The sequence below is a fragment of the Mustelus asterias genome, chromosome 16 (assembly GCF_964213995.1).
Source record: "Mustelus asterias chromosome 16, sMusAst1.hap1.1, whole genome shotgun sequence".
Classification (NCBI taxonomy): Eukaryota; Metazoa; Chordata; class Chondrichthyes; order Carcharhiniformes; family Triakidae; genus Mustelus; species Mustelus asterias.
The window spans coordinates 47,590,514-47,604,407 of record NC_135816.1 but is presented as its reverse complement, the minus strand read 5'-3'; positions in this window follow the sequence as shown (position 1 = coordinate 47,604,407).

Sequence of the window (13,894 nt, the reverse complement as noted above, 5' to 3'; positions counted from 1 at the left end):
ATTGGAAAAAATCTGACAACAACAACTTGCATTTATATAGCTTCTTTAACATAATACATGATCCCAAGGCACATCACAGAAGCTCAGTGAGACAACACTTGGCAGCAAGCCATCTAAGGAGATGTTAGGGCAGATCATCAAAAGCTTGCACAAAGAGGTAGGTTTTAACAAGAGAGTGAGGTGGAGAGGTTTAGGGAGTGAATTCCAGAGCTTAGAAATTGGCAGCTGATGGCACGGCTACCCATCGTGGAGTGTTTAAAATTAGGCCTTTCTGGATGAGGGAATGCTGTGGTGTTGGTGATCATGTTTTAACTACCTTTTCATTGATCACTGGATAAAATCTAATCTTGAATTTTTTTACATGTTAGTAACAACGGATGTTAAAGTCTGATTTAGCTGTGCATTCTCTATTAATACAAGTACGTTATATGGAATGTCAGGAGCAAAGCTTTGCATGCAGCTATTCTTCAGGACGGCACGGTAGCGCAGTGGTGAGCACCACTGCCTCACAGCGCCAGGGACCCAGGTTTGATTCCTGGCTTGGGTCACTGTCTGTGCGGAATCTGCATGTTCTCCCCGTGTCTGTGTGGGTTTCCTCCGAGTGCTGCAGTTTCCTCCCACAGTCCAAAAGGTGTGCTGCTTATATGCATTGGCCATGCTAAATTCTCCCTCAGTGTACCAGAACAGGTGCTAGAGTGTGGCGACTAGGGGATTTTCACAGTAACTTCATTGCAGTGTTAATGTAAGCCTACTTGTGAGTAATAAATAAACTTTAACTGTGGGGCTCCCTTGAAAATTTCTCTTGTTTGATGAGTTAGTCGTTGTTTGCTGAGCCCACAAGGAGGGATGTTAGAGCATTAATTGAGCTATGGAACCCGATATACAAGTATAACATTTCAGAATCTTTATGTTCCAATTACCACCAGATCAATTTTTCTTATCAAATTTCCAGCATCCATAGTATTCTGCTTTTATATTAGAGGTCAATTTTTCTCCTGGCTGAATATTTTGTTTGATGCTTAGTATATAAAAGTACTCAGCACTGTATGGCCACATTGTAATTATTTTTTACTGCTGACTGCAATATGTTAAAGCCTGTATGTATTTATATTTAATGGTGATATTTTAAAAATAGTTAAATAATTTATTTCTGTATCAGTAAATGTCATATTTACTAAGTGCAACCACAGATCCCAACTCTGTTATTGTTGTGTTGGAATCTTTTTCTTCTGTATCATGTTGTGGGTATAAATGTTACAAATATAAATGTAAGATGTTATTGTTGTTATTTGACACGCACATGTTTTTAAAACTTACAAAACAATTTCTTTGAAACTTAACACTTGGCGAGAAGTTTTTAGAGGAGTGGTATTGTTGACTCGCAAAAGACTACAGTTGTAAATTTTTGAAATATAGAGGGTGGAATTTTCCATTCCAGGACTAAATCTCGTGGCTGGGTCGGGAAGCAGGGGTGTTTCTAGCTGCAGAGGTCAGTGGATATTCATGCCATATCGCATGACACTAGCATGATTAATTATGCAATCGGGTGTTTCCCAGCATTTTGCACAGCTTGGTGAGCTGGGTACCCAAACATCAATGTACCCACCATTAAAGGAGAAGGTCCACCTCCTAGAAGCCCCAGAAATTAGAAGATCCACGTGGTAGGTGTACCACCCTCTGATGCACGTGGTGTTCCGAGGTCCACGGTCACTGGATGCCTCCATCTTCCTTTCCAAACTCTCTCTGCAAGTTATTTCAGGTAATCTTGCAGGTAAATCTGACATGTGCACGCCATGTTGGTCCAGACTTGTTCCAGACTGGTGTGGTATCTGATGGTGTGAAAAATCGGACAGGTGGGACAATTCTGGTTGGGCCCTTATTTGCATCCCATTAGCAGGATGCAAATGGTTTCATGCAGGCTTCTGGCAAGAATGGTGACCTGCCATTAGGGCAGGAGCTCCAGAAGCCAGCAAGAAAACGATTTTCTAACTTCTGTTGCATTGTGGGTTCTCTCCACCCCTGACCTGCCATCCCCCACCTGCCATTAAAGTCACCATGGGGGAAACTGGAAAATTCCGCCCAGACGTTCCAGACAGAACTTTCCATTCCAGGACTAGGTTCTGTGGTGGGGGGCAGGAATTGGGGGTGTTTACCGCCACGAAGGGAAGTGGAAATTTGTGCCATACTGCGTGACACTGACATTAATTAGGCAGTTGAGGATTTCCCAATGTTTTGCATCATGGGGCAGGCTGGATGGCTCGCAATTGCTATCATATCTTGGTGCAATATTTAAAAGGTGCCTGGACATGAACTTACCCACGGTTGAAGAAGAAGATCCACGTCCTGGAATCTCCTGCAGGTAGAAGGTCCATGTGGTAGATGCTCCACCCACCCTCTGCTGCACATGCTGTTCCAGGGTCCTCGGTCGCTGGAGGCTCTTCCAATCTCCACAAGATAGCCTAGGCCTTCTTGCAGATAAGTCTGGTGTGTGCACGCCACTTTTGTCTGGACATGTTCTGGACTATTGTTACATCCTGCTGGAAAATCAGACAGAGAGGGACAATTCCAGTCAGGCCTTCGCCTGCATCCCATTAACAGGGTGCAAAATGGTTTCATGCCGGCGTCTAGCAGGATTTGGTGATCCACCATGATGGGTGGAAGCGCAAGTTCATGCTGTAATTTTATACCAGTGGGACACCAATTTTTCAGCTGCTGCTGCATTGTTCCCCTCCCTGCCCACCATTGAATTTGCCTCATGGGAGACTGGTAAATTCTGCCCTCAATATCAAACACAGCATATATTTCTATTGCACGTTTAATGTAGAAAATGGCCAATGTTGCTTCATGATGGGACAAGTAAAAAAGGAAATGAAGAAAAAAGTTTTCAGTGCTTTGGGGAAAGGTCTGGGGAATGGAACTAATGTAGCATCTCTTTCAATCAGGTACGGTAGATAAAATGTCTTCCTGAATTGTATCATTCTAATGTTCTATGAATGAATAACAAGTTTTAGCATGAAAGTGAAGTGACCAAAACTTGGTTGAAAAGATTGGTTTGAAAAACATTTTTAAGTGTGGACAGAGAAATGGAGAGGAGAATGGATTTAAGGATGGAATTCCAAAAGAGAATGCCAAGTGTCTGTTATCAGTGATGGGACAAAGAATAGGAAGTGCAGAAGATAACGGGGTTAGGGGATAGAAGATATAAATTGCAATAATAGAATGAGGTGAGGTCTTGTATGGGATTTGAATATAAAGAAGAGGGGGTGGAAAGTCAATGTAGGCATTGAGAACAGAAGTGGTGGGGGAATGGGGTTTATTTGGGAAGAAATACTTTGCATAAATGTATAATGGTATGTATTCTGTTTTGTGATCTCTGTACAAAATTTGAACAATATGCATATTAAAATATAACAACAGTAATTTATATTCCTTTAGCACCTTTAACAGAGTAAAGCATCCCAGGGTGCCACAATTACACAAATAGCCATACCGATGATGTTAGACAGATGGCCAAAGACTTGGTCTAAAGGAGCATTTTTCTGGAAGATAGAGAGGTTTAGGAAGGGAATTGTAGAGCTTGGGGTTTAGGTAGTTGAAGGCATATCCGCTAATGGTGGAGCCATTAAAATTGAGGATGAGCAGACATCTTAGGAGGTTTGTGTGGCTGAAGAAGATTACAGAGAGAGATAGGTGAAACCATGGAGAGATTTTAAACCAAGGATAAGAATTTTAAAATTAGGATTTTACTTGACTGATAACCATGCACTGCAGGTCAGAGAGCACAGGAGTGATAGGTGAACAGGATTTGGTACAAATAAGAGCAGTGTTTTGGATGGCTACAAGAAAATATCATTTAGAATATTTAATTCAATGTCAGATCAGGTACAGAAAGTGAAATAAAGGGAGAAAGAAGATAATTGAATTAAGAAAGTGAGTGTTAAAAGAGACAAAGAAAAAATGTTCTATACTATGAAAATCTATGGCAATATGAAAAATCTGAAAGTCTGCGAGTCCACACCTGTAAAAGTTAAATTTCAGTCCCTGTGGATTTGTTTGGCAGTAATTTATACTTAATAGAGCATTAAAAGTATACTGTGGAATGGACAAGGCTTGACCTTTCCTGTGAGTTTAGATGGTATGTATCATCTCAATGCAGTTCCATGTATTTCAAAGCCAAGTGTCTCAGCCAGATACTGTTATTGAGCAGCTCGGGAAGCAACCTTCTGATTTACATGTCTAACTGCAAAAGCATAGTTACTGAAAGTTGTTGTTTGAGTTATACTCTAATAATGCGGAGCGCTAAAAGCATCACCCTTATTTCAACACCAAAATCTGATGTGATGATGTTTTCGGTCTAGCTTTGTAAATCTGAAGTTGAGTTAATTGCAAGTATTTCCCAAATAGTTTAATTCCTGAACTTTTTGTCCATCGGGCGCGTGCACTTGGTTGGTACTTTTGACTGCAAGCAGCCCCAAACACAATTTGAGCTGGCTGGCTCAATTAATGAACCGCCAGTGGGAAAGGCGTGTTTGGGGGGGTGGGCATTGAGAAGAGGAATGCGGGCTGGCACAGTGCACCCTCAGAGGGACGGCCACTGCAATATTCTCTGGAACCTGCTGGCCATTTGCAATGGAAAAATTATGCAAAATGTATCAAAAGGCAGCACATTCAAGCACAACACTGCTGGCTGCACATGCATTAGGGTGCCTAGAAACTAAAACATTGCTGCTATTGGGTGGCCATTGCCTTCGAGGGCCCCTCTGTGGGCAATGGAATACCCAAAAAGGAGGGTCCAGTCCCCCGGAAACTAGCCAGCTTTTACTTGGCAGTTTCCCTTCACGGCAGTCATCCCACAGTGCAGGCAAAATGTTCAGAGGTGGGAAATGGCTCTTAATGCCTAAAATGTCTCAATTAGGTTCCCAGCAGCAGAATGTTTCCCAACTTTCCTGTAACTGGCAAAATGGCCAGGCGGCACATATCCATATCCTTCCCATGCTATATTCTCACCCTCCCTGCCTGATAGGATTCTGCTGCATGTTTCTGAGGGGTCTAAAGGAGCCTCCTGTGAGGCCCTCCAAAGTGAATGGGAGCTGAGGGCAAAGGAAGTCAATGCCTGGTGTATGGCATCAACGACCTGACAGAAGTGCCTGACAGACCTCACACAGATAGTCAAGGTCAGCCAAGACGTCTTCACATCACCTCTCATCCCCACCAGAGCACTAGCCTATTGAGCTGCCATCACTAGCCAGCAGCACTCACGAGCAATCAGGATTCTTACCTAACATTCACAAACTCTACCTCATCCATACACACCTTTCAATAATATCGTCTCGCACACACTTTCCTCTGTCTCCACTTACCAACAGCTGCAGGAGGAACATTACCCAAATACAATGCTGCACAATCACTGACATTCTGCCCTTTCAATTGCAAGACAAGATCATACGTACAGAAGGGAGAACCAGAGGACTAGCAGGTGGGGGTTGCCATGCAGCTAGACATACAGGAATGGTGATGCAAATCTTGGGGAAATCCACAAGAGAGGGATCCAGTGTCTCCAAGGCCATCAACGATGATTGGATGTTATTGCCTTAAGCCTTTTCTCAATTCCCTCCTCATCCTCATCTTGAAACATTGTATGAGAAAGTAGGAAAATTGTATGTTTCAATAAGACCACCTCATTCTTCTAAACTCCAGAAAATGTAGACTCAATTTACTTAGCATTTCAACGTAGGAACAACACTCTCATCCCAGGACCAATCTAGTGAACCTTCATTATACTGCTTCCAATGAAAGTTTAGTATATTCCTTCATAAGTATGGAGACCAGAACTGTGTGAAGTATTCCAGTTGTGGTCTCACCAAAGCCCTGTGCAATTGTAACAAAACTTCAATATTCTTGTATTCTAATCCCCTTGCAGCAAAGCCCAACATGCCATTTGCTTCCCTAATTTCTTGTTGTATCTGCATGCTAACTTTGTGCTCCTTGTGTGAGTATACCCAAGTCCCTCTGAACATCAACATATTTTTTCCAAAATTATACTTTATTCATAACATTTGTAAAATTACATTACAAAACATTTCAAATTGAAAATTACTGAAAGTGCAATAAAATTCATCTTTTCTCCATACAACATGTTTCACTCCGAGGTGCCTCTATACAATTGAAGTATTCTTGCTATTCACAATGTACATTCCATGAACATCAACATTTACAGGTTTCATGACTTTCCTGCTTTTCTAGTCTTACGACCAGTGTGAATAACCTCACTTCCTCACAGTATACTCCATCTACCACCTGTTACCCACTCACTTAACCCATCTATAATCTCAGAAGATCATGAGATCACAAGAAATAGGAACACATATAGGCCATTCCCTCAAGCCTGCTCTGCCATCCAATAAGATCACATCTGATTTGATTGGGATTTTAACTCTACTTTCTTCTTTGACCTCCCCCCCACCATAATGCTTGACGCCCCCACCCCCCCTCCCCCCCCACCCGCCTCCCCAACTTTTTAGATCAAAGTTATGTCTAACTCAGCATTGAATATATCCAATGATCTAACCTCCACTACTCTCTGCGGAAGAGAATTTGAGCGAATTCTTTGCAGCCTCATTGTGTCCTCATTGCTGACGTTTCCACCTAGCTCTGTATCTTCAAAAATTTAGATAGATTACGCCCTGCCTCTTCATTGATATAGGTGTGAAATAGCTGAGCACAACACTGATCCTTGCAGCCTGAAGTGCAAGCTACAGATGGTGTAATCATGGGCCTCATGCTGTCCTCCCCACCCATACTCCCTGATTTCAATCCCCCAATCTGCTTTATGCTTTTATGCTGCCTGGTCTGCCATAACACATGGGAGGAAGGGGAAAGGCAACCACACATGAGTGAAGATGAAGTCCCATCACCTGATCTCACATTTGCAGTCACTAGTTCAGACACTCAGATGGTATAGAGAGTTAGGATCTTCATGTGGTGAGTCACCATACATGATTAGGAGAGCAATGTTGCAAGGAAGTTATGCCGCAATGATGAGGACTCCAATGGAGCAGTCTACAGGAGAAGCCGGATGAGCATGCACAATAAGATGCTTGGTGTATTGACAGGCTTGTCAGACAAGCAAGAGCATGGAAGGAGAACAGAAAATGCTGGAAAAAACTCAGCAGGTCTGACAGCATCCGTAGAGAGAGAAAACAGAATTAATGTTTCGAATCTGTTTGACTCTTCATCAGAATTAAGAGGGAGAAACGTGTTAGATATTAAACAGATATTAGCTATGAGAGATTGCAACAAGATATAACAACTTTAAGAACAAAAGAGAGATGGCCTGATGTGGGAAGAGGAGGGTGAAGGGAGGGATATTGCATTGAGAAAATATACGTATGGGATATTTTTAAGAAAGGGTTTAAGATGAGTTTTTCCAGCCTTCTCTGTTCTTGTTTCAGATTCCAGTATCCACAGTATTTTGCTTATTTAACAGTATGGAAGAGTCTGGCTCCAGTTTAGCTGAAGGCATTACTCAGAGCTTAGAGTCCAGCACCATGGCAGCAGTGGCAGATGCAACCATGTCTGCGGTAGTCGCTGTCTCAGCTTCCACTGTTGTTGGGACTGAAGCCATCTATCATCTCAGTGCCAAAGTAAGCTGAGTAATTAGGTCCAAGCTTGCTGCCATGCAGGCTCAGTTTGCTGCCATCTTCGTTGCAGATCTCGGTGCTCAAAGGGGTCATGTAAGCTCTCAGCAGTTCAGCAATTTATGCTGAAGCAGATCACTAAGCTTTCAAATGTGTCACTCTGTGGGAGTAACAATGGCACCAGATGAGCCTGCTGTCCTCTCTCAGGAAGAAAGCATTCAAGCTCCCATCACCGCCACTCAGCCAGTGCCCTTGATGTTGCCTGTCCACCAGCCAGCCCAGATTTCTGTTGCCCCTGCCAAGGTGCAGGAGACAGAAGCTGGGCCTACAGATTGAGAGCTGCATGAGGAAGTGCTGCAACGTCATCTGCAATCTTTCCCCAGTGAATATTAGCAGCCTCCATCAAGCATGCTGCAGCCACTAGAATAAGGGCACATGCAAAAGAAGCACCAAGAGATTGCTCAAAGATGATTAGTTCATTTTTATGTTTGGATATTTTAATGAATTGTTGGATAAAAATATAATGTAAAGGTTTCTGTTGGTGGTTTTTATTGTTGGATGGCAGCCAAGGTAGTACTGTGCTGGAGTGTCTTCTTTGCATGTAACAGCGGGGAATCGTGGTTCTTTGTTCAAGGGAAGTTGCATAACTGAAAACTGAGCCTGATAATCTGCTAGCCTGTTCAGTTACAAAACATCCAAGATGCTTCATCCCTGACTGCTCCTGCTCCTCCCTCTTTGCCAAGTTCCCCTTTCTGCATCCTCTGCTCCATTTTCTGGTCATGTTGCAGAGCAAAAGGCACTGCTGCCACGACTCTGATATCTGGATCAGGAATTCCTCTGCTCTTCATGACCATAAAACCCAATTCTCAGAAACCAACACTCCAGAGGACGTCTAGAAACTTGGTAATAGCAAAAGCTCTTCACATTCATCTTATTTGCAAGTTGAATGCCTGACCCTTTAAAGAATACTAATCTGGGACTTTCCTATAGCTAAATGCTTGAACTATTGTGAGTAACTTATAAATCCATAAAATGGACATTCATTGTCCAAATTAGCACAGTGAGCATCACATCTGTCATCAGGGCTGTGTGATATCAGGATGCGTTGTTTCAGCTTCTTCTGGCATGACGAGGACACCTGTCTGAGCAAACTTCAAGAGGCCATGCCAGGCAGGACCCAGTGAAAGCAGCTGATATCACAGCGCATCTCCAGGAGGGTGATCAGTTTTAGTAGTGTCACCTCCAAAGGTGATACAAATATGAATTTTGTGGCTAAAATGTAAAGCGCTATATAATGCTTGTAAGACAACGTTGTTAAATTATTCAATATGTGACCACATTTACCTTGATGACTTTGTATAACCCAAAAAATTTCTTCTCTTTGCATCAGTATTCACAAAGGAGAGGGACATGTTGACTGGTAGTGTCTCAGAGAGATGTGTTGACCCGTTAGAAAAAATCTCAATTACAAGGGAGGAAGTGTTAGGTTTTTTAGGAAACAATAAGACAGACAAATCCCCAGGGCCGGATGGCATCTATCCTAGACTCCTCAGGGAGGCGAGAGATGCAATTGCTGGGCCTCTAACAGAAATCTTTGTCTCTTGGACACAGGTGAGGTCCCAGAGGATTGGAGGATAGCAAATGTGGTCCCGTTATTTAAGAAGGGTAGCAAGGATAACCCGGGTAATTATAGGCCGGTGAGCTTGATGTCCGTGGTAGGGAAGTTGTTGGAGAAGATTCTTAGAGATAGGATATATGTGCATTTAGAACTGAATAATCTCATTAGCGATAGACAGCATGGTTTTGTACGAGGGAGATCATGCCTCACAAATTTGGTTGAGTTTTTTGAGGAGGTGACAAAAACGATTGACGAAGGAAGGGCCGTAGATGTAGTCTATATGGATTTTAGTAAAGCGTTTGACAAGGTCCCTCATGGCAGGCTGGTGCAAAAGGTTAAATCTCTCGGGATAAAAGGTGAGCTAGCTAGACGGGTGGAGAACTGGCTTAGCCATGAAGACGGTCACCTCAGGACCTCACTGTACCGCAAGCCCAAGGATAACCTCATGATGCTCCACTTCTCCAGCTTCCACCCTAAACACGTTAAACAGTCCATCCCCTACGGACAAGCCCTCCGAATACACAGGATCTGCTCGGATGAGGAGGATCGCAACAGACACCTCCAGACGCTGAAAGATGCCCTCATAAGAACAGGATATGGCGCTCGACTCATCGATCAACAGTTCCGACACGCCACAGCGAAAAACTGCACCGACCTCCTCAGAAGACAAACACGGGACACGGTGGACAGAGTACCCTTCGTCGTCCAGTACTTCCCCGGAGCGGAGAAGCTACGGCATCTCCTCCGGAGCCTTCAACATGTTGATGAAGGCGAACATGTCGCCAAGGCCATCCCCACACCCCCACTTCTTGCCTTCAAACAACCACGCAACCTCAAACAGACCATTGTCTGCAGCAAACTACCCAGCTTTCAGGAGAACAGTGACCACGACACCACACAACCCTGCAACAGCAACCTCTGCAAGAGGTGCCGGATCATCAACACGGATGCCATCATCTCACGTGAGAACACCATCTACCAGATACACGGTACCTACTCTTGCTACTCGGCCAACATTGTCTACCTGATACGCTGCAAGAAAGGATGTCCCGAGGCATGGTACATTGGGGAAACCATGCAGACGCTACGACAACGGATGAATGAACACCGCTCGACAATCACCAGGCAAGACTGTTCTCTTCCTGTGGGGGAGCACTTCAGCAGTCACGGGCATTCAGCCTTGGATCTTCAGGTAAGCGTTCTCCAAGGCGGCCTTCACGACACACGACAGCGCAGAGTCGCTAAGCAGAAACTGATAGCCAAGTTCCGCACACATGAGGATGGCCTAAACCGGGATGTTGGATTTATGTCACATTATCAGTAACCCCCACACCTTGCCTCCTGGGCTTGCAGAATCTCACTAGCTGTTCTGTCTGGAGACAATACACATCTCTTTAACCTGTGTTTAATGTTCCCTCCATCCACATTGTCTGTACCTTTAAGACCTGGCAGGCTGTAGGATTCGCATTCTAATCAGTATTCTGCAACTTGATTTTGTCTGTTTGCACTGTTTGAGAGCACATTTCCACTCCATCTGACAAAGGAGCAGTGCTCCGAAAGCTTATGGTATTTGCTACCAAATAAACCTGTTGGACTTTAACCTGGTGCTGTGAGACTTCTTACTGTGTTTAGCCATAGAAGACAGAGGGTAGCAGTGGAGGGGTCTTTTTCCGGTTGGAGGTCTGTGACTAGTGGTGTTCCGCAGGGCTCTGTACTGGGGCCTCTGCTGTTTGTGATATATATAAATGATTTGGAGGAAGATGTAGCTGGTGTGATCAGTAAGTTTGCGGACGACACGAAGATTGCTGGAGTTGCGGATAGTGATGAACATTGTCAGAGAATACAGCAGGATATAGATAGGCTGGAACATTGGGCGGAGAAATGGCAGATGGAATTTAATCCAGATAAATGCGAAGTGATGCATTTCGGTAGATCTAATGTAAGGGGGAGCTATACAATAAATGGCAGAACCATCAGGAGTACAGACACACAGAGGGACCTGGGTGTACAAGTCCACAGATCCTTAAAGGTGGCAGCACAGGTGGAGAGGGTGGTGAAGAAGGCATATGGTATGCTTGCCTTTATTGGACGGGGCATAGAATATAAAAGTTAGCATATGATGTTGCAGCTGTATAAAACGATGGTTAGGCCACATTTGGAACACTGCGTCCAGTTCTGGTCGCCACACTACCAGAAGGACATGGAGGCTTTGGAGAGAGTACAGAGAAGGTTTAACAGGATGTTGCCTAGTATGGAGGGTCTTAGCTATGAGGAGAGATTAGGTAAACTGGGGTTGTTCTCCCTGGAAAGACGGAGGATGAGGGGCGACCTAATAAAGGTGTATAAAATTATGAAGGGCATAGATAGAGTGAACAGTGGGAAGCTTTTTCCCAGGTCGGAGGTGACGAACACAAGGGGTCATGGGTTCAACGTGAGGGGGGCAAGGTTCAACACAGATGTCAGGGGGACGTATTTTACACAGAGGGTGGTGGGGGCCTGGAATGCATTGCCAAGCAAGGTGATTGAGGCGGACACGCTGGGATCGTTTAAGACTTATCTAGATAACTACATGAACAGATTGGGAATAGAGGGATACACAAGAATGGCCTAGTGGGCACATGAGCGGCGCAGGCTTGGAGGGCCGAAGGGCCTGTTCCTGTGCTGTATTGTTCTTTGTTTGTCTTTTGTTCTCTTTTGATATTGAATTTGCAATGGATTATAGAATGAAGATACTAAAACATAGGATTATAAATGGAAGGTCGATTCAATGCATTGAACGAACTCAGAATTAAATACGGACCCAGATAGTCAACAAATTTCCAAACTGGAACAGTCAACAATATGATATGGTAAGTTGTAATAAAATGTTAATCATTTAAATAACAAACTAGTGGATAATAATAATATTGAAATTAAATTGCCTCATATGGATTTGTTCTGGAAGGACTTGTGGTGCAATGGGTAGCATCCCTGCCTCTGAGCCAGAAGCTCTGGGTTTAAGTCCCACTTCGGGACTTGATGGTCAAAGAAGGTGTGTTCGTAATTCTGCTTAACAAATTGACTATCAGCTGGTAAATCTTTCCAACATATGCCAGTGACAGGAACATGGGAGCAGAAATAGGCCATTCAGCCCATTGAGCATGCTCCACCATTCAATACGATTGTGGCTGATCATCCATTACAGTGCCTTTTTCCCCACACTATCCCCATATCCCTTTGTGTCATTGGTATTTAGAAATCTGTCAATCTCTGCTTTAAACATACTCACTGACTGAGATTCTATTCTTGGGTAGAGAATTCTAAAGATTTACCAAAAGTTCTCTTCATCTCAGCCCTAATATCAGTCTACCCCCTTGTTTTGACATTGTGCCCCCTGGTTCTAGAATCGAGGCGAAACATCTTACCAGCATCTACCCTGTCTTTTAGAGAATACAGGCCCAGTTTCCCCAATCTGTCTTCACAGGACAGTCCCACCATCCTGGGAATAAATCTGGTGAACCTTGTTGCACTCCCTCTGTGGTAATGATATATTTCTTAACGTAACGGGATCAAAGATGCACGCAGTTCTCCAGGTGTGGTCTACACAATTAAAGTAAGATTTGCTACTCTGTACTCAAACCTCTTGCAATTAACGTTAATTCTTCCTAATTGCTTGCTTCACCTGCATGTAAGCTTTCAGTAACTTATTGACGAAAAAACCCAGGTCACTTTGTACATTTACACTTTCTAATCTCTCACCATTGAAGAAATATTCTGCATGTCTGCTTCTATCAAGTAGATAACTTCACATTTTTCCACATTATATTCAGTCTGCCATGTTCTTGCCCATTCGTAAGTCTGCCCAAATCCCCTTGGAGCTACTTTGCACCTTCCTCACATTACACATTCCCACTTAGTTTTGTGTCACCCACAAACTTGGAAATATTACATTTGGTCCCCACTGATACTGATCCTTATGGTATCCCACTAGTCACAACCAGCCAATGCAAGAATGACCCATTTATTTTTACTCCGTTTTCTGCCTGTTAACCAATCATTGATCCATGCCAGTGTATTATCTCCTATTCCGTGTGCTTTAATTTTGCTAACCAACCTCCTGTGGGGAACTTTATCAAAAACCTTCTGAAAATCCAAGTATTCACCGACCCCTCCCATTTATGAATTATGTTGGTAACATTCTCAAAAATCTCCAACAGGTTTGTCAAACATGATTTCTCATTCATAAATCCATGTTGACTATGCCCAGTCAGGTCATGATCTTGTGAGTGTCCATTTACTACATCCTTTATAACTGCTTCCATCACTAACCTACGACTGATGCAAGGCTAACAGGTTTGTAGTTCCCCATTATCTCTCTCCCTCCCTTCTTAAATAGTGGGGTGACATTTGATACCTTCTAATCTGCAGGAACCATTCCAGAATCTATGGCATTTTGGAAGATGATTACCATTGCATATACTATCTTTATGGCTTTCTCTTTCAACACCCTGAGATGTAGAATATCAGGTCCCAGAAACTTATCAGCCTTCAGTCCCAATAATGTTTCCAATACAACCTTCTTACTAATACTACTTTTCTTCGGTTCCTCATTCTCCCTAATCTCTTGGATCTCTAGTTCTTCTTCAGTGAAGCCAGACAC